Source organism: Vidua chalybeata, chromosome Z (genome assembly GCF_026979565.1).
Source record: "Vidua chalybeata isolate OUT-0048 chromosome Z, bVidCha1 merged haplotype, whole genome shotgun sequence".
In the NCBI taxonomy this organism is placed as follows: domain Eukaryota; kingdom Metazoa; phylum Chordata; class Aves; order Passeriformes; family Viduidae; genus Vidua; species Vidua chalybeata.
The window spans coordinates 73,289,362-73,309,550 of record NC_071570.1 but is presented as its reverse complement, the minus strand read 5'-3'; positions in this window follow the sequence as shown (position 1 = coordinate 73,309,550).

The following is a 20,189-nucleotide window of genomic DNA, read 5'->3' as shown; positions in this document are numbered from 1 at the left end:
AAAAGCTTAATGTTTCAAAGTACCCAAAGAATATATGTCAGAAAACATCAAAATTTGCCAAATGAGCCTGAAAATATTTGTGAAATAGAGATGTAGACTGATGAACTGATTTGAATCTCTGCTGGCAAATGCTTGATTCAAAATCACAATGGTTTTGCTTCACTAATGTAATTAAATACAATGTCCATTTTTTATTTAACTGACAGGCCAGGGAAAATATTGGTTAGTGGAAAAATATGGGTTGGTGTGTGGCAACAGAGAGTTTGTCAAATGATAAAGGAGAATGTGTAAAACAGTATGTTCAATGTTCATGTAGAATACATGCTTTTATAAAAGACCATATAAATTTCTGCTTGATACTAGAGAAATGAAAAATTAAAAGCAATTCTAAACAGGTAATTTCCATTACCTCCATGCGGTAGGGGACATCTCTTTGGACACAGTGAATGGAATGTCCCACTCCCCACTTCCAGCTGGCAAGTCAGTGTGAGAAACAGAGAAGTCCCTGACACTGTGCAGGTTCTATTCAGCAGTAGATAAGAATTCCTACATTATCAACACCATTTTCATCATAAACCCAAAACATAGCACAATGGGAAATGCTATAAAAAAATTATCCCAACAAAAGCCATTCACTCCTTCATGATGCAAAGCACTCTGTATCTGGTGAATTTCAAAATAAATCCAAGGCTCCCTGCCCCCAGAAGAGGGAACTGCCTGTTGCCTTTTTCCAAACCAAACTAATATGGTGCTAAATAATTTCATTTACTGTTTAAAATTTGAGACAGAAAAAGAAGGCCTCAACTACTGAAATTACACTCCTAGTAGAAAAATATTTGCAAGACTGATGTCAGAGACATGGATACAAGATGTAAATGTTAGACACATTCCTTTTACTAATGGAACAAACCCATGGAATCAAGAGTAGTCAGTTCATTTTCTTTGTTTTTAATATTAGGTTGCCACAAATTATCGATTTTTCGTTTGTTATTCATTGAACATGATAAATCAAGGTTGCTTGTTTGACGTTTTTACCTACACAAAAAATAAAGATAATTCAATTCTTAAAACAATCATAAATATGATACTCAATCAATGCCATATTGCCACTCTTCTTAAATATGGAGGGCAGGAGACCAAATTATCAATTTGATTCAACTGTACTCAGTCCTCAAACTTAGATTATTTGGTGCTGAATTTCAGTAAATATCTGTAGATAAAGTAGTTCCAGAGACAAAATTAATGTTATCAGCTAAGGTGCAACCTTAAGTCTATAAAATGAAATCTATATACCAGTCACACAGCTTTAAACATGGTCTGTTTCTTTCAGTCACACGTTATGAGCCTTAGGACAGAAGTAACTGAATAAAATTCAATCATTTCTTAAATCTAGAATGAGAACTGATTACACAGACGTCCAGCCCAGGATGTTAAAATGTACTTAACTAGATTCTTGTGTTGATATTGAAGAAAAATTATCACCACCACTTAGAAATTTAAAATAAGTCATATTCCACTTCCAAAACATCTATTTTTCTCTGTTGACTGCAGAAAGAGAGAATTAGTGGCTAAGTTTGTGTCTAAATCTATGTCACAGATAAAATAGGTGGGCGAAATAAACTCCACCTTGGGGGCCAGGACTAAGAAATCAAATACACAAAGAAATCTCTGACTTTGTTCCTTCCAGAAAACAACCTCTCCTCTGAACACAGCTGAACACAGGACCACATTTTGTTGCATGTTGCCAACACTAACAAATACTTTGCAGTTCCCATGGCCTAGGAGTTCATTATCAGATTATAAGCAGTGAAAGTCTCAGGTTATTTAAATAAATGGGCTGCCAAAGAACATTCAGGTCAGTCAAGTGGATCTGTTGAGTGTAAATCATTTCACAGTCCTTCTTCAGAGTGATCGTTCTGTGAACTGTGCTGAAATTTTATTGGAAACATGGATCTATTTAAATGTGATTATTAAGTGGAGTCTGATTTTTTTTTCAGAACATGAAAATGGTAAATATTTCATATGTGTAAATTTATATAGACAAAGCCCCATACCCCAACCAGAAGAAAAGGAAGTCTTCTGAAAACTTTTGCCATCTACCTCTGAAAATGCCCTCCAAAACCATAATTTCAGCTGCCATCTAACTCAGATTCTGGTAAATTCAGACTTGATGGAAAAATGTCTAACCTTCCATTTTTGTTACTTGCATGTATTTTTTTTTTTTTTCCTTCAGAGAGACACGGAAGTTCTTGTCCTGGACAAAAATTGTCTCTTCCTAAACCTTTCAAGCAATTCCATTAGTGGGGTGAAATAACACAGAAGGGACGCTGTTGGAATTGTAATTAAAATATATGGGATCTCTGAGTATGGATAGCGCCAGCATCCTTCAGTTCTCTCCTAAAATATGTTGTGATCATGAGGCTGAGGCCATATATCCATGGTGCCTCAGTTTCACTCTGGAAATGACTGTCTCATTTTCCCCTCAGGGTTCAGGTGCTCAAATCCATATTTCCACCCACCCCCCTGTGGTTTTGGCCACCTGAATCACCACCAGCCCTAGTGAAGTTTGCTCACTCTGCAGAAAGAAACAAAAATCAAGTGGACCCCCTCGGGATGGGGGAGAGTTTATCCCTGTAAACATTGTCTTTGAAAGTTCACCTCAGGGAATTAAAAAAAAAAAAAAAAAAAGTCAGGAAAAAACTTATACTTGCCCAACAACTTGACTAAAATTTATGGCCAAAATGCAGCTCTGATCTAAATTTCTATGGGATAATTAACTTCAGTTAAGCCATTCATAATTAATTATGCCACTTCCGCAGCAACTTTGCCATGAAGGGATGGTTTAAACACATCCATCCCCAAGGTGGAATCTAAGAGCATGTTCATGCATGATCATATCTTGATTTTCTAACTTGCCTTTAATAGGGCTTTAAAATACACCATGTGTCTTCTTAGGCATTCCCCTGATTAGTACTGATAAAAAGATACCTCCTGATGAGTGTGACATGACAGTGATAGCACATAGTTTATATTTCTGTTAATAAATAAAAATCTATGTAAATAGAAATGAATAAAAAAAAGCTTTGAATTCAGGTTTTAATACAGAAGAAATATTAACTGGCAAGGAAAAAAAAATCAAAAATCATACATCCAAGGTGAAAGATTTAAAATTATTGCTGCTGTCCAAAGCAAAGGCCATTTTTCAGGCGGTTCAGAAAGTGATTTAGAAAACTGACCAAAAGCATCTCAAATGCCTGGAAACTGACTCCACAGACCTCAAAAAGGGTTTGAGGGAGAGTACTAGGTGAAGAAAAGACCAACCCAGCAGCTGTGAAAAACAAGAATTTTGTTTTCCTATGCTGCTAAACAACACTGGCTTGGCTTCCTTCAAAGGACATGAAAAGTCTGTGAATAAAATCAGGAATAAAAAGTGTTCAAAAGGGATTTCTCATAGTCTTCCTTACTTTCTTCTTTTTTTCCCCCAAGCAAAGGTTACTGCACAGCCCAGATATATAAAGTCCCAAGACACAACATTAATGTCCTCATTAATTTAGCTGAGGAAGGCATTCAGCCCAGGAGTATGTTCAATTAATTCTTTTAGAGATATTTACATCCCTCAAAATGCAAGTTCATGGGGTTTTTCCAAAGCACTGTGCATGTCTTTGTAAACAGAAATTGAGACAGAAGTTGTCCACACGAAAGTTTCTTTGAAATTTTCATAGTTAAAGGGTTTTTTTTAAATCCCAGGCTATAACATAGAATAAGAGTATTTAAGGTCATGTGACATATTTTTTTTTTTAATATTAGTTGCAAGTATTCAGTCACGTTGTGGTGGCTATGAATTTGTCTTTAATTTAAAGTTTGCAGATCATTCCAGAGACAACCTACCTGCCCTTCTGAATTCTTTCACAGAGAAACAAGACAGCTTTTTTTTTTAGAAAATAGCTGAAAAAATTTCTTTCACTACTTTTTATTACAAAAGCAAATAAACAAAAAAAAAACTCCCACATACAATCAAGTGACTGAACTAAACTATTTGAGTTATTAAAGGCCTGTGGAGGAGCCATTTCTTCATAAATTGAATGCCAGCAGAGAACATCAAATAGAAAATAGAACAAATTCAAGTAAACTACAGCCTGGGAAGAATAAATGTGGATTTAGTTATACTGATTTCACTTTTATAAGAAAGAAGAGGCTTTCAAGCCCTTTTAACTGGTTATAGAAATTTTGCAGTTTTTGACTTTCATTGCAAACAGTTTTATTATTGACTCTTGATATTCTTTTCATATTCTCTGATGCAGTTTTAATAGAGGACAAATCCTTGCTCATGTGGGATAGCCAAAGGTAACAGAAAATCACTGTATTTTGGAATATGTACTTTACAAATGTGGCCTTAATAGGCACATTGAGGCCTCTTTTTTAACAACACAATTGACAAATAACTTTGAAAAATGTACATTCCAGTAAGAGAAAATGTATATTTACAAAGATAAATAATGGGCAGTGAAACTAAATATTTGGAAAATTGCATTCTTTTTCTACTGTTTCTGCAAAAAATTTTATTTGCCAAATCAATGGCTTCTCTGTTAATCTTTTCTTTCCTTAAGTTTAAGCAGCCTGGATAGAGTAAATTGGATATCCCAAGTCCATTTTCAAGCTAGCTCAATCAAAGCCTAAGATGTTGTACATGCAGACACACTCTGAGTGTGAAATCAGAGAGGCTGAGGGATTTATAATTCTACTTATGAATGATTAAATTCCCAAAATGGCAAGATCCTCCAAGATAAATTCTTCTAAGGCTGAATTTTCAGATTTAAGTTGGAAAAAAAACAATACACCTAAGAGCCTGTTATTGCAATGAAGATGGAAACATACTTGGACACAGAGGACACCAGAAAACAGCAATCTTGCCATAAAAACACCAAAAAAACAGAACTTCAGGATTTGCAGTTATTTTAATATTTGTGCTAGCTTTAGGTAGTAACAATCAAATGTTCATTTTTCCTTGTTGTTCCCCTGACCTTTTCAATGAACTCTACAGCTGTAAATGTTTGGGTTTGCAGCACGAATTGCAGATAATATTTGACTTCCATCACTGACAGCAGTTATCTCAAACTCAGATTTGCTGTGCAAATAGTAGGGACTACAAATTCACTTTTATAAACTTTCTGAGTCAGTTGTTTAATATTCTCCTCCAGAGAACTTCTCAGAAATAACTTTTTTTTTTTTTTTTTTTTAATAACAGCAAACAGGATGGTGACAGATAAAGATCTTTGGAAGCTATTTTATTTTAAAAATAGAACATTGTGGCACATTTCTCAATAGCCGTGTTTTCTCTTACAATGCATGACAATGGCTTCTACATATAATGAGTTTTTCCTACAGTAAAGCAGTTAAACAGATTTTAGACTGTTTTTCTAACTTGAATAGACTTTTTGTAGATAAATATGCAATCTTACATGAATCAGACCAGAAAAAAGGAGGGATACACTGCACTGATACAATCCAAATCATCCCCAACTAATAGCAAGTAAAATAAATGAATTTTAATACCACATTATTACAGCAAGCAGTGAGAAACATTAAACATATAAATATAATTAATTACTGACACCAAGGTGATGAAAACATTAATGATTTTTGACAGCTCATGGTGTAATTAAAGATGCCATAGTATATTTGAGTCTTTAAAGTCTCTAGCTGAAAGATTAATTTAAAGATTACCATATTAAGGGCAAAAATAGATTTCTCAAATCTATATTAGTTGAGTTTTTTAGGAAAACATGTTGTTCTCAAGAACAGTAAAATGAGATATGTTGTATAGACATAAGTCTTCAGACTTGTTAATAAGAACAAACTCCTCTTCTTAAATTTGCTGTAGAGTGACAAGGAAAAGGAGCAAAAAAAAAATTATCCAGCCTATGGCCAAGAAACTGCAGCCACGAACCAAAGCTGAGCTGGTATACAGTAGGAAACAGAGTTATCATATAAATAAATATATAATAAATCCAATCTGCAGACCAGACACACACATTTCCATTGGCTTTCAGAGGGAAAGAAGGACAAGATTGCTGCAAAGGGATTTGTTGCTTGTGGTCCTTCAACAAACTTGATTCTCTCTTCAATTCCTCCTCATTTCAAAAATTCGAATCCCAGCTTGTGGAAAAACTGAGGAATTTAATGCAGAAATTGGGACAGGCAGCACAGTAATGAAAAACTGTGTCACTTCTTTTGCAAAAAAAGATTATGCATTAGGAAAGGCAGCAATCAATATTTCCTATTTCCCTATCAGTAAAAACTATTCTCTCTGAAGAGAAGTGTTGCTGTCACTGAGAAAAAATAAGAGTTCAGATTCCTGTGAAGAGGCACGAGTCAAACACTACTTATTTCCCTATAAAGCCCAAATTTGCACAAGGTAGGGTGCAGCAGCACACTCTGCAGAACAGAGATGTGAATATCAGTGCCTCTGACAACAATGAAATAATTTATGCAACTCCCCAACAAAAAAGATTATAAATACAACAGCCTCTGTCATGGCACTGGGTCGTGCCACCACCACCCCAGTGCCAGGCATGACTTTGGAGGCAACTCTTGTCTCCAAAATGGCCTGGGGTAAGATTTCATACAACAAAATGAAACCTAAAACCACCCAGCCTCTACAATACAAATTTCTGTGTACCATAGAAAACACAGGTTTTTTGAGCAGTCAGCATAGCTTTTCTTTCACAGTCTAATTAATTATACCATAGCAACAGCAAGGATGTTTTACCCCATACAACAACATCCAGCTCCAGAATGTGAATCTCTGAGAGGTGAAACTCAGGATTCCAAAGTACACACTTTGGCTTTGAGAACAGCAAAAATCTCTCCAGGAGAGCTACAAGACAGGAAGAGAAAGTGAGTTGTCCAGATTTCTGTAAATAGTCTTAGCTGCCTTAGAAAGGCAATAGAAAGCCAAGAGCTTTAAATTGAAACTGCCATGCTTGTGCAGTGAACTGGTATGGGTAAAAAAGGGTTCAAAACTGGCTTTTGGGCACCATCCATACTGTGAGACTACTTTCTTCCATCTCTACTTTGTTTCCTCCTCAATAAGCGGATTTTTTTTTTTTTTTTCTCCACAATAATCTTTCTCAAATGCAAGCCCGGTTCCTTAGCTTTCCTTCTCAGAGTAGAGAGTTTGTTTCCCTTTCTGTAAGAATACCCTGAATAAAAGTTTGACTCCTTCAAGGCTGTCCTGCAGGAATAAGATTTGAAGTCTGTGTGAGCCATTCTGTTAAACTGAGTTAGAGAACTGACAGCGTGCTTCAATAATCTTTGAAAAAAATCACTTGGAAAAGTAAACACAATTAATAATTTTTGGACAACACAAAGCAGCAATCTTTAGGCAATGTTAGTAAAAATGAGGCATCAAGGGAAAAGTTATTTTAGAATACTCTTCCATTTTGTTCTTTCCTTCCCTTCCCCCTTGCATCTCCTGTTTTTTTGGGGTTTTTTTAAAAATTTATTTTATTTTATTTCATTTTTTTTTTCCTGGGAGTGATTTAAAGATTCCACCCTGTGCCATTTTTATGTGAAACAGTAAATAATGTTCTGACTGAATTCAAGTTTAAAAGGCAAGTGAAATGTGCATGTTTTAAGTGGAACCATTTAAAATTTGCCTGTATTACTACCTCACTTCTCACTGCAGTTGGGTATAAAAGTAAGGTTTATTGAAAGAATATGGGTTAATATGAAGAATGTACAGAATAATAGAATATCAGTGTATAGAGAGATGTGTTGATGTCTCAATGACCTTCTGCTACTCCCTCACTTGTGATTATCAACTTTCAGTCTTTAGATCCTCCAGAATCCTCCTCATTACTCCAGAAGTACCTCACAACTTAAAAGAAAAGTTAGAACATAGCAGCTATGCATCTGTGCTGAGAATCAGAGGTTCAGCAACTGATAGATATTTAAAACCATCCCACAACAGTTAAAATGGCCTAAAAATATCATACAAGTTTAACATGGTTTTCTTAATTTCTGCTGCATAATTTACCATCGTCTGTCTACTACCTTAGAGATGCAAGGGCTCCTTTGGAGGATTTTATGTCTGTTAGGAATGTGGAATAGCAGGGTTTATTTGAAGTCACCACACATCCTGTGATTTAGAGACTCACCTTAAATTTATTGATGATTTTTGTTGTTCAGTCAAATCCATTACAGGGAACTGAACCTGCAGTTCAGAACCCTGCCTGGCCTGTGCACTCTCCTCATCTTCAAATAATGCCACAGGTTACTTCTGAGCAAACTCCTTATCTTCCAAGACAGATGTGGAATAATTAATTCAGCCCTGTCTCTAAAGCCCAGGTTAAGTGAGAGAAAATGATGAAATGACAAAGAAAAAAAAAAACCCATACTTTTCTATTGTGTCACTTTGATAAATAATCCATAAAATAAACATGAGACCCTGTAAGGGTTGTGTGATACAAGAAGCATAAAATCACAACATTTATTAAGGTTGGAAAAGACTTCCAAAATCACTGCTTGGGACCATTGACCTTCCCACCACTGTGTTCACCTCTAAACTTTGTCACCAAAGTGCCACATCCACGTGGGTTTTGAGCAGTTTCGGGGATGTTGATTCCCTCTCTTCCCTGCCTGACCACCCTTTTAGGGAAGAACTTTTTCCTAATATCAAATCTAGACTGCTCCTGAGCAAATGCAAATTGAGACCATTTTATCTTGTCCTGTGTGCCATGCTTAAGCCTAAGCCACAAAAAAATTGTGAGGGGGAACAGAGGAAATAAAAGAGCAAAATAAGTATCAGTCATAGGATTGTATTTTTGCTCTTCCTTTGCAGGAACATTAAGTAAATTTTGCCATATTCCTCAGAACACGCAGAAAGAAGTTTTCCTTCCTCCTCTCTATGCTTTAGACTCTTTAATTCTTTTACTCTGTAAATAACTTTGCATAATCATAATTTAAAAAAAAAAAAAAAAAGAAATGCCAATTTGGGAAAAACAAATAATTGTTCTATATGTCAGAGCCTTTATTGCTACAATCTTAGTGCCCCAAAAATTAACCGAGGAGAAAAAATTACACAGATGTAATTATGTGTCTGAGGAGATTAGGTAATTTTAATAATTTTACGACATTTTATTGCAAGACATTTATTCTGCATGACTTAGGATGAATCATTAAAAATCAGTGCTGAATTTTGCTCTCCTAATTTCCAGATTACACAGCAGGTGGTGGGGATGGGGAGGAACACGGAGAAGAATATTACATATGAAATGTACTGTGAAGTTTTGCATGCTTATGAAATGAATTGGTGACATTTCCTGCAAGAGTATGGTAGGAAATACAGGTAATACTTTAGCAGTGTTTCTTCAGCACCTGGACAAAAAAAAAAAAATCGATACAGGTGTAGATCTGTGCCCTTATTTTTCCACCTTTTGTAGTTTTACTTGTTTTCAAGACCAGTTTAGAAGAATAGGAGACCAAGATAAAGGGGAGCAGACAGGTGTGTTTGACAAACAACTCAGCTCTGAAAAAGACACTGCTGATGATCAGTTCTAGTCATTGGCTCCCTGGCATTTCTAATCTGATTTCTTCTACTAGAGATGGCACCTCGAGCAGAATTCAGCCCAGTTCTGCCTCAGAAGTGAAGCAGCAGCAGAAAGAAAGCTGTAACTGCATCCATCAGCAGGTGTGTCAATTTCTGTGTACGTGAGAGAAGTGGTTTGCCTTTGCTTTTCTGTTAAATAACAACCAAAAAAAAAAAAAAAAAAAAAAGCCATTATCCCAAAAAGTGCAATAAAAGGGCATTTAAAGAATGATGCACATTCTTGGTGAGCTCTCAGGAGCCACTGGACAGTGCAATGATCATGTGCACAAGACGACCAGAAACACCATTTGTCTGCTCACTTTTGCACAGCCTGTGAGTTTTTTGCATTGCTGTTTACTTCCCAGACAGCGTCCCTTGCTCAGATTACATCATCCCTTTGTAATTCCACCAGATGCAACATGTTCCATTTCTACAATTAATAAGTGACAATTGCTAGACAAACACACTCTCTGGATAGAATAATTATTCCATTTGGAAATGTGCTGAAGCAATTAGAACTCGCTTTCCCTGGGCAGTTTGATTGTAATAGCATAGTTTGCTGTGGTAAATTAATAGCTAATTATCTTTACCCTGAAACTTTGTGGGACATTGCTCTGGATCCATCAAAAAGTCCCTGTGGTATTCCTGATTTATTGCTGCTGAGGATAATCTAGGCTTATTTTAAGGCTTTTTCCTTATAACTTCTTCCCGTTGTCTTTAGCTGGGAAGGAGATACAGAAGACTTAGCTAACAAGGCACAAGGTAAAAAAAATGATAAAAATCTGTGGTAATGAATAAAAAATTATGTCCCTAAAAGTCTCTCCTTGTGAGTACTGATTGGCAATGAAAAAGAAAGAAGACACTTCGTTTCAAAAAGCAGACTGAGTTGGCATTGCTCTGTTAATTTAATCAATTGAAAATGGTCAAATATGCATTCATGGGGTTAACAGGAAGGGGTTGTATTTCACAGACACTTAGGAACCAACTATCTGGGTCCAGTTTTTGTACAGAAATGTCTGCCACCTAAACCTGAGTTTACTTATGAGCCTGCTTTTCTGGCTAAACTGAGAAAAAAAAAAATTATCATTAGTCTGCCAGTAATGTAACTGCACTGCTTTACCACAAAAACAATACTAATAAAATAGCAAACAGAATGGCCCTGCTGTACACTGACTTTCCTTCTCATTTCTTGTATATTGAAAATATTAATTCAGAGAACACACAGTTTCTTACTGCTGCTAGAGGAAGATCTATGAACAGTGGAACTCTTTCATCCTTTATTTTCTCCTAAGTTTTGTTTTTTGGTTTTTTTTTTTGGTTTTTTTTTAAATTTTGGACAACTTAATTCATATTTTTAAAAAATTAAATCAAAACCCATACATATGAGTAAGGTAAACTACCATTAATCACTTTTACTAAATAAATACAATATAGGATTCTTCCTAGTAGAAGTTCTCAGATGTTGGACTTTGAAGGCATCTGAAACAAAACTAACTGGTACCTAGCAACAAATTTGCAACTGAATCAGGGGTTTCTCACACTTCTTCCATTTTTTGTCAACTGTTTAATGACAGTTACTCAATCATTGCTTGCTTCTGAAAAAGTGGCTCTGCAGTTCAGAAGAGATGCAGCAATGAAAGGCTGTGAGTTGCTGATGGCAATTCCTGTCCCATCTGTGACCAATTTCACAAGTAAATAAAGATTCCCGCTCCATAGGGGACGGAAAGCAGAGTGTGTGCATTTATATGTTTCTATTATGGATCCTATTGCAATGTCATTACCTGAAATTCACTGTTTTTCTACCTTCTAAGTCGTTTAGAAAGTGTAAAGGGACAATAGCCACCAACTTACATAACAGCAACCAACAAACTGAATTTCAACAGCTGATTTAAATAGTCACGAAAATCCCATTAAATGCAAAAAAAAAAAAAAAAAAAAAAAAGATAATTATATAAAGGTTAGAAATCCATTTTAATAGTGAATCACTTGGGATTTACATTAATTTGGTTAAATCTCCAAACTACTTCTTTTTTTTTTTCTTTTTTTTTTTTCCCTTTTTAGCTGGATTTCTTACCCCTAGTCCAAGAACCAGGAACATCCAAGACATTTAATGTGCTTGTGTTTTTCTGGAAATTAAACCTGTCCTGGATTTCTGGAGCAGGGGATGCCCCTCTACCTCTGATCATCTCCAGTTCAGCTGCTGCCCATCCCAGTTTGGCCCACATGGGAATGTTCTCCCCAAGACTCAGAGCACCTCTGATGCACCTTGGCTCTGGAGCAGTTCCATAAAAATCCAATTTTTTCCCCTGGAAGCTGAATTTATTGTAGCTTTCCAAAGTAACTGCCCAACAATGTGCAAACCAGACTGTCCAAGGCAAAAATGTGGAACGTGACCCTTGTTCAACCAAGTCTGAGAACCAGCTGGGCAAACACCTACAAGCAAATATCGCTGATCTCTTGGGAATTCAGATGAGAAATCTGACACCTACAAATGGGATTTCTTTCCTAAGACCCAGCTTATTTTTAGCCACTTCAGAGAAATGCCAAGACAGATGTTCAAGATGTTATCATGTTTCATAAACAGGCTTAAATAGGACATGCAAATATCGCTAAAGATGTTTAAATGTCTGCATATGTGCACAAAATCACATAAATATTTCTCTGTTTTACTCAGATGTTTAACTCAAAATTAATCCTTCAGTAATTGCTTCACATCAAAAGCTGAAGTGAATGAAGTCTGGATTGCCACTAAAGTACACTGCAAAGCATTTTGAATGCTATAAAATATGTTTAATAAATAATCAAATATACACTTCATTCATACTTAGTCCTTTCCTGTGTTGATATAGTTAAACTTCTATGACGGGTGATGACAAAATGCTTTTAAAATTTCTCTTTAGGACCATGGTATTCACTCTGTATGACTTTAAGAATCACAGAATCCCAGAACAACTGGAGCTGGAAGGCATCTGTGGACTTCACCCAGCCCAGCCCTGCCCAGGCAGGGTGCCCTGGGCAGCGGCACAGGAACGTGTCCAGCTGGGGCTGGCATGGCTCCACACAGGGACACTCCAGGCCCTCCCTGGGCAGCTGTTCCAGGGCTCTGCCCCTCCACGCACACAACTTCTTCCTCCTGCTGCCCTGCAACTCGCTGCCCTTGATTTTATGGGCAGCGCTGCTCCCGCTGCCGCCGGCAGCACCGAGCAGAGCCCGGCCCAGCCTCTGGCAGCCCTGGCAGATGTTGGATGGATGGATGGATGGATGGATGGGATCCCCTCTGGCCCTTCCCTTCTCCAGCCTGCCCAGGCCCAGCTCCCGCAGGCTCAGCCCAGCCCAGAGATGCTGCAGAGCCCAAATCCTCTCTGTGCCTGCCCTGGAGCCTCTCGGGCAGCTCCTGGTGTCTCCTGTGCTGAGGAGCCCAGGGCTGGAGCCAGCCCTGCAGAGGAGCCTCAGCTGGGCAGGGCAGAGGGGCAGCATCCCCTCCCTGGCCCCTTCCCGCTCTCTTCCATGTGCTCCCCAGCATCTCTATTCCATTTTTTTTTCCACAACGGGAATTTTTTTCCCGGCCCATGAACCACGATGTGCTGAACAAACCTCACCTCCACCAGGAACCAGCTCCTTCCAGCAGCAAATTCCTCCCTTCTCTGCTTTTTTGTCCAGTTCCCACTGGGGCGGCCTAACTCATAGGCCGTTAAAATTGTTCATTTTAAAGAACATCTTTCTCTCTACTCATACAGAAAGGAACATCTGTTCCTTAAAAAAAAAAAAAAAAAAAAAAAAAAAAAAAAAAAAAAAAAAAAAAAGATATAATCATGGTAGATTACACTAAATATATTTCAAAAATATTTATTATACCCTGGATTACTTCTGATGAGTTCCACTTGCACACGAGTGAATTTGTATGTGGAAAAGACTAACCAATGACTGGACAAAGAAACATTCACCACTAATTCAAATATATATATATATTTATATGCTTGTAGGCATATTTTTTTATTTATAAATCAAATAAACTACATATCAGTTATCAATGAAAGCATCCTGTTTATATCAAACTCCTTTCCCATTTTCACTACCTTTGCCTTTATTGACTGAAAGATATATATTTCCTCTGGATCTCTCCTCTGCAGACCCCAAACTTCCTGGATGACCTGCAACAGAGAACAATGTGCAGCATTTATATTTATATTTATATTTATATTTATATTTATATTTATATTTATATTTATATTTATATTTATATTTATATTTATATATATGCATGTATATGTACAATATATATGGAGATATATATATGGAATACATATATATATGTATATCAAGGACAATCTGTAACACTTAACAGAAAAGTGGAAGCAATGCAACACTATGTACACATAGTAAAATTTAAATATGAGCCAAATGTTCTTTACAATGTGATTTAAAATGTAATTCAAAATTATATTCTGTGCAAAGGTGAGGACCTTATCTATTTAAAGACAAATAATAATTCAAGCAAAAATCCTTTGCACTTTTCCTGACTCAAAATTAATTTTTGAGTTTTTGAAGGTTGTTTTTTTTTTTTTCATGGCAATGATAACAGTATACAATTTAATTATTTGATTAAATTCAGAAAATATAAAAAGTAAATGTCCTATCACACATATCTGAAATACTAAACCATGGGACATCCTTAAGATTCCTGTTAGGCAAGAGCCACAAGCTTTCAGATGTCTCTCCACGCTGCAATCAAAAGGTGTGACTTCCAGCTGCATGCACAAAATAAATTCCCTTGCTCATCTTTGACTGGGATGAAACAGCCCAGAATGAGCAGAATAATTCGTCCATGAGAAATAAGATTGTCAGGAGCTGGAACCAAGCATGGAGAAAATGCTCCTTGTGAGGGAGAAAGTGACAGCCAAGCAAATTGTGTTCCTGAGTGAGGAAAATCCCCCAAAGGGTTGTTGAGGGATTATCCCAGCTGGAGAGAGTGGGTCCAGGGGCTTCCTGTCAACAACATCAGGAAGCAAATGGAGCAAAGGAGGAGAAACTCTGCATTTTGTGAGTCAATTTTTGCATTGCAGCCACTCACCCTTAATCTCTTAGAATTCAAACAGACAAACAGGGCTTTTTCATCATTAAATCATATAAAATTAACGCCCCTCCACAAAGGCATCTGGGGATTAACTGAATTTCATGTGTCATCCCAAACTGTGACAATCACTCAAAATTAACTGTTGTGTATAACTTTTTCTTCAGAAGAGCGCAAATTTATAGTATCAAGGAAATTCTTAGCATGGGAAATTTTTCCATGCGTTCATTTCATGTAAGCTTCAGTTTCTAATTTCTTTTTTTATTCCTCATCAGTCAAAACTATATTTTCATACACAATAAATATATACCCATATACAATAAGTGAATTTCATTACATATTACATGAAATGTATTGCTGTATCACACGTTTTGAAAATTTTCTTTCAAGATATATGTTGCTGTAATGCTCTGAAACTTACACTGAAATACAATTTTGTATGGGCTCCTATCATTTCTTTGCTAGGACAATTTGATGCCCACAATGCAAAATTTAGTGATCTAGTTATATGTAGAAATATATTATATTTGTTTATTAAAAATTTATATTATTATTTGCAATTAATAATTCTTTTTAAAGAATATTGTACATAATGTAGTAACTTTGTGTTCATGGTGCCAGAATGAGTATTATACATCTATATATAAATATTTGTTTTATAAATATATCTATAAATCTATATTTATATTTATATATTTTAATATATACCTATACATTTATTACTTTAAAAATAATTCATGTGCATTGGAAATAATTTAAATATTATTAAGTTTGAAAGCTCTGCTTGCCTGAGCTGTTATTAGTTTTAACATATATTTTTGAGCTACATGTTCTGTTTGCTTTGGAAGAAGAACACTCTTGGAACCTTTCGTCCCTTTAGAAACAGAAGGACTTTCATTGCTCTCTGGTTTTGTCCTTCTGGTGTCATTTTTTTCCCCCTTTTGATGGGAACTGGAATGGACTCCCTAAATATTTATGACCCTCTGATCAGGCCTCCTGCTAGCACTGCATTTACCCTTTAGCACTTAATCAGGATGGACATATTTAAAGCATCAAGCCTGAATCTTGGCCTTCCTGTAGTCAAAAGATATTTTTCCACGGATTTAAACAAGCCCATGACTCCATCCTCTGGGGAAGGTTCTTTGAAAAGTGTTTTTTTGTGTCACTTTTGAGCAGTTGGTTGCTACCCAGCATTTTGGATTCAGGAGGGTTACAAAGGACAGGGTAAACAATTCCAAAACTCTGCAAAGCAAGGCCAGGGTGACTTTTGTGTTGATTTCCTGATAGTCCTTTATGGGTTTTTTTGCAACTTTTAAAGTTTTGGTTTATTTTATATCACATTTCTCAACCTGCAAAAGTTTTTAATCCTTACTTGGTTGAAAATAATCACTTCCATATTATTCTGCTATACCCAAAATTTACTTGGATTTTGATACTAAGACTGACTCTTCCTTACTTCTTTAATTGTTTTCTTGTAATCCCACCACCACAGAATCATGGGCTTTTACATGAATTATGGAAAGATGAGCAATACAGAAACGTAATTTTTGATAAATTAATTGCAAATTATAATTTTTATGGTTACTGACATGTGTCTTCTGATTTTATTAGCATTCTGAATTGTAGCCTTGAAAAATAGTACACAGTGATGGAGAGAAGGAAAAAAAGTTGGAATGTCCTTTATATTATTTTTTTTCATTTCAATTTGGTTTAAATTTTACTTTAGATCTTTGATTTAGACAAAAGAAAGGTTTCTGAATAATGGACTAGATCTTAAACTAGACAGAGTAATTTCACTCTTTCTGTTCAGGGTGTATCAATAGGATTTGATAGACACAAGACCAAAAGCAACATCTGGAATTAAAAAAAAAAAAAAAATAACAGATTTATCAGTCACTAAGACAAACTCACAGATTGTTTCAAATTACTGCTCTATAAATTGGGTGAGCATTTTTTTCTTTATATTCCCCCTATATAGAATTGTTGGGCAGCTTCATGTAATCAGATTTGGTTTCTCATTGATTCTAACCTGATATAAGTTAAATTTTAGCTTATCTGGTCCAGCTCTGTTTTTAAAAGCAGAAATGTCAGGTTACACAGCTCACTGGCAGAATGTGATTCAGTATGTTTAAAATAGGTTGTCATAAATACCTCCAGATACAAAAATATATGCAGATGGAGACATGCATGCATTCACTCCACCAAGTGAATAGCAACCGTATTTTTGGTGCACAAAGATTGGATGCAGCAGTATTTGGCCTATTTTGGCCCAAAGGTGGGAAGAATGAGGCAAAGATATTTATTAATATCTTTGTTGTTAGTGGTCTGTGTGAGAGGAAAGTGAGAAAATAAAACCTGTGCCAATTTTAGCACAGAACGTGAATAGTATAGAGCATTTTATAAACATGAATATAGATTTATAAATATATTTCTATTTTCACAGAAAATCTGCCTCTTGTAGTTCAGGGCAATAACTCAGCCAGGGGCATGGAGGGGGAGTTTATGAGTTCATAAGTTCCAAAATTTGGGTTATGTGAGGTATGCCCCCAGCCTCTGCACTGCCCTAAGGGAAGATATCTCTCTGCCAGTAACTGAAGGGGCTAACCACTAATTAATCCAAAAAGATGAAAGGTTAAAGACCTCTGCAGACCTTCATACTGTTTGTTTGGTAAAAAAAAAAAAAGGACCAACGCAAGTCTGCTTAAACAAGAAAGATTACTTTTCCTGCCATGAAATTATCATCCTTTCTGAGCAGAGGACCAAGAGAAATTTATTTTTATATTTGTGCTAAATTCTTCAAGGGTGGAAGTATATTGAAGCCCCATTAAAGTAAGGCTCTTAAAATAAGCATCATCATCAGATTTATTGTGAAATAAAATTTTACTATTATTTTCACAAGTGCAACTTTTATTTACAATATTTATAGCATTTTATATCCAGAACTTTCCCCAGAACTGTTATTAACATCTTCTGCCTAGAGCTTGTTCACAAATATCTTGGTATAGTCCTTTCTTTTAAATTCTGACGAGACAGCTATTAACTGAATGGAAGCAAAAGAGTTATACATAATATTATTTCTCTGCATATAATACTTCCATCGTAAGTCAATCGGTTAATTCAGGGGACTCAGCAAGGAAATTCTGTATGATTACTGTTCCTGGCCTCTAATTTTGGTCACTCTCTGCTTCCAAACTACCCACACGGAGGACTACCACATCTAGGAGCTCTCAGGTGCTCAGGATCGATGCTCCCACAAAGTTTTTTATTGATTGTTGTCAGACAGGAGGGTTGTAGTGTGTCATCACTACATTGGAGATGCTAAAAATCTGTCTGGGAAGGGTCCTGGGTGTCCCTGCTTGAGCACAGAGCTTGGGGCAGTGGCCTCCAGAAGTCCCTTTCACCCTCAGCTATTCTGTGGCATTCCTTGTGACATCAGGGAGAGCTTGGGTCAAGGTCCTACTGTGACTTTTTTTTTAGGTCCTTAAAGAAAACCCTAACATTTTCTTTGAAGTTTTTTAAATATAGAGGCTTAACAGTAGGTTTCTGTACAGAGGCAGATTCCTTATTGCAGTTTCATTTCAATAATTTTATCCCTGCCTATGTATTCACCATGACTGATTTACAAATTAGTATATTAAGGTATATTCACAATTATCAATGTAACCAGAGCCTGAATAAGCCATATTATACATTCTGAATTTATGAGGGGAGAAAACAAAAAAGTATCCTTCCTGTCTCAGATTCTTCCTGAGGCCTAATCAAAATGCACCTCGTTGAAATTAAAATAGCTCTTCCTGAGAGAAAATAGTAAAACAGTTTCTGAAAATAACCTGGAAAAAAGGACCCTTCTATCTGACTACTAATATATGTTCTGAAGAGACACATCATCACATTAGATCTTACCATTCCCTATATTATCCCTAAATGCATGGCTTTCTCCATATTAATCCACTAGTAGCCTAGAAACATAAAAAGTTTTTAAAGAATTGAAAAATTTATGGACTGTGTAAGAAGTAACCACCAACTTTTACATAAATTACTTTTATGACATAATTTAGTATCCTATTATGTTGTATTTCTCTCATGTTTTCCTCTCTGTCTTTTTTTACCTGGCATGAACCTCTCCCAGTGACTTTAAACTACGCAGTTCTGGGGGCCAGAATAATCAGAGGACTGGAAATAAAAACAAAAGATAGCTCTGTGATAGGAGACATAATGAATTGAGAATCAAAATGGGCTCTCAAGTAAAAAGCAAAAACCAGCAGCAAAGCACAGAGAGTCACTACAATGAGACAGCACAATGAAGAAAGCTAACTTTTTTTTTTTTTTTTTTTTTTTTTTTTTGTTGTTGTTTCCTTCCTCCAGGTAAAGCTCATGGTAATGGTGATGTCAGCACAAGGGTGAAGGTTGTACATTTCAACCAGAAAACTTCATTACTTGAGAGGTCAGCTCTACAGGAACTTGGAAATATGAATCAAGGTACACAGAACTTGGTCAGCTTAGCTAGCCAGCAGAGTCAATCAAGGGAAAAATACAGAAAACATTTACATTTTAATTTAAAGTATTATATATCAGCCTCAAGTGGGAAAAGCACTTCTTAGATTGCTTTGGGTGATGGAGGAGGTGCAGAGTCCTGGTGGGTCTTTAGTATTCTCCGTGGCTCTGTGAAAAGTCTCTCCATCTCACCTTAATGCCAGACATCTATAACACAGGCATTTAGATCTGAACTAGTTATCTGGATGTCTTTTACAATTGCCTGAGAAAAACAAGCACAATTTATTTAACCTGTTTTAAGACACCTATTTAAGGATAAAATTAATTGTGCCTCTACAGGTGCTCTCCCTTGGCTGAAGCAGATACGTGTGTTATCAGACACAAGTTAATATAGTTTTCAAAGCATGAACTGATAAATCCCACCTTGCCACCCACCACTCTCAGCCTTTTTCCACAGTTATCCATCTAAGCTCCAGGATTTCTGTGGCAACGCCTAAATTAATGTGGTGGTGTCTTGAATCGATCAACGAACTACCACGACAGCACCTTTGAACAAGCAAGGCCTTCTCCCACTTTTGAAATTGTTAATGTACTTGGAAATGCTTTCCTGACTTCGGAGTTAGGATAGTTTTATAAGTTCTGTGCCATAAAGAATCTCTTCATCTTGGATGGTTGCATGGAGGGACACACTTGGTGTCTGGTGCTGTTTACACACACAAAATCCTCAATTTCCCATTCATCACTGGCACTATCCAGCATTAATCCTTCCTACAGCTCCTGCAGCAGGGTTTTGCTTCCTCAGACCACTCTTTTCTAAAAACCTAACAACCAGATTTTGCTATTTTTCACACGGCATAATCTCATTTTTGTGTCAGTAAAACATAACTGGGAAAACCCTTGCCTAAATTTTGCTCAATAAAATTCCCAAAAAGCAGCAAAGTCGTGCCCGCTGCTCAGAGATCTGGCTTTGTCTGGAGAAAAACCATTCAGAAGGTGAGGGAAATGTCACTATGAAAACAATTTGCAAAATCTAAA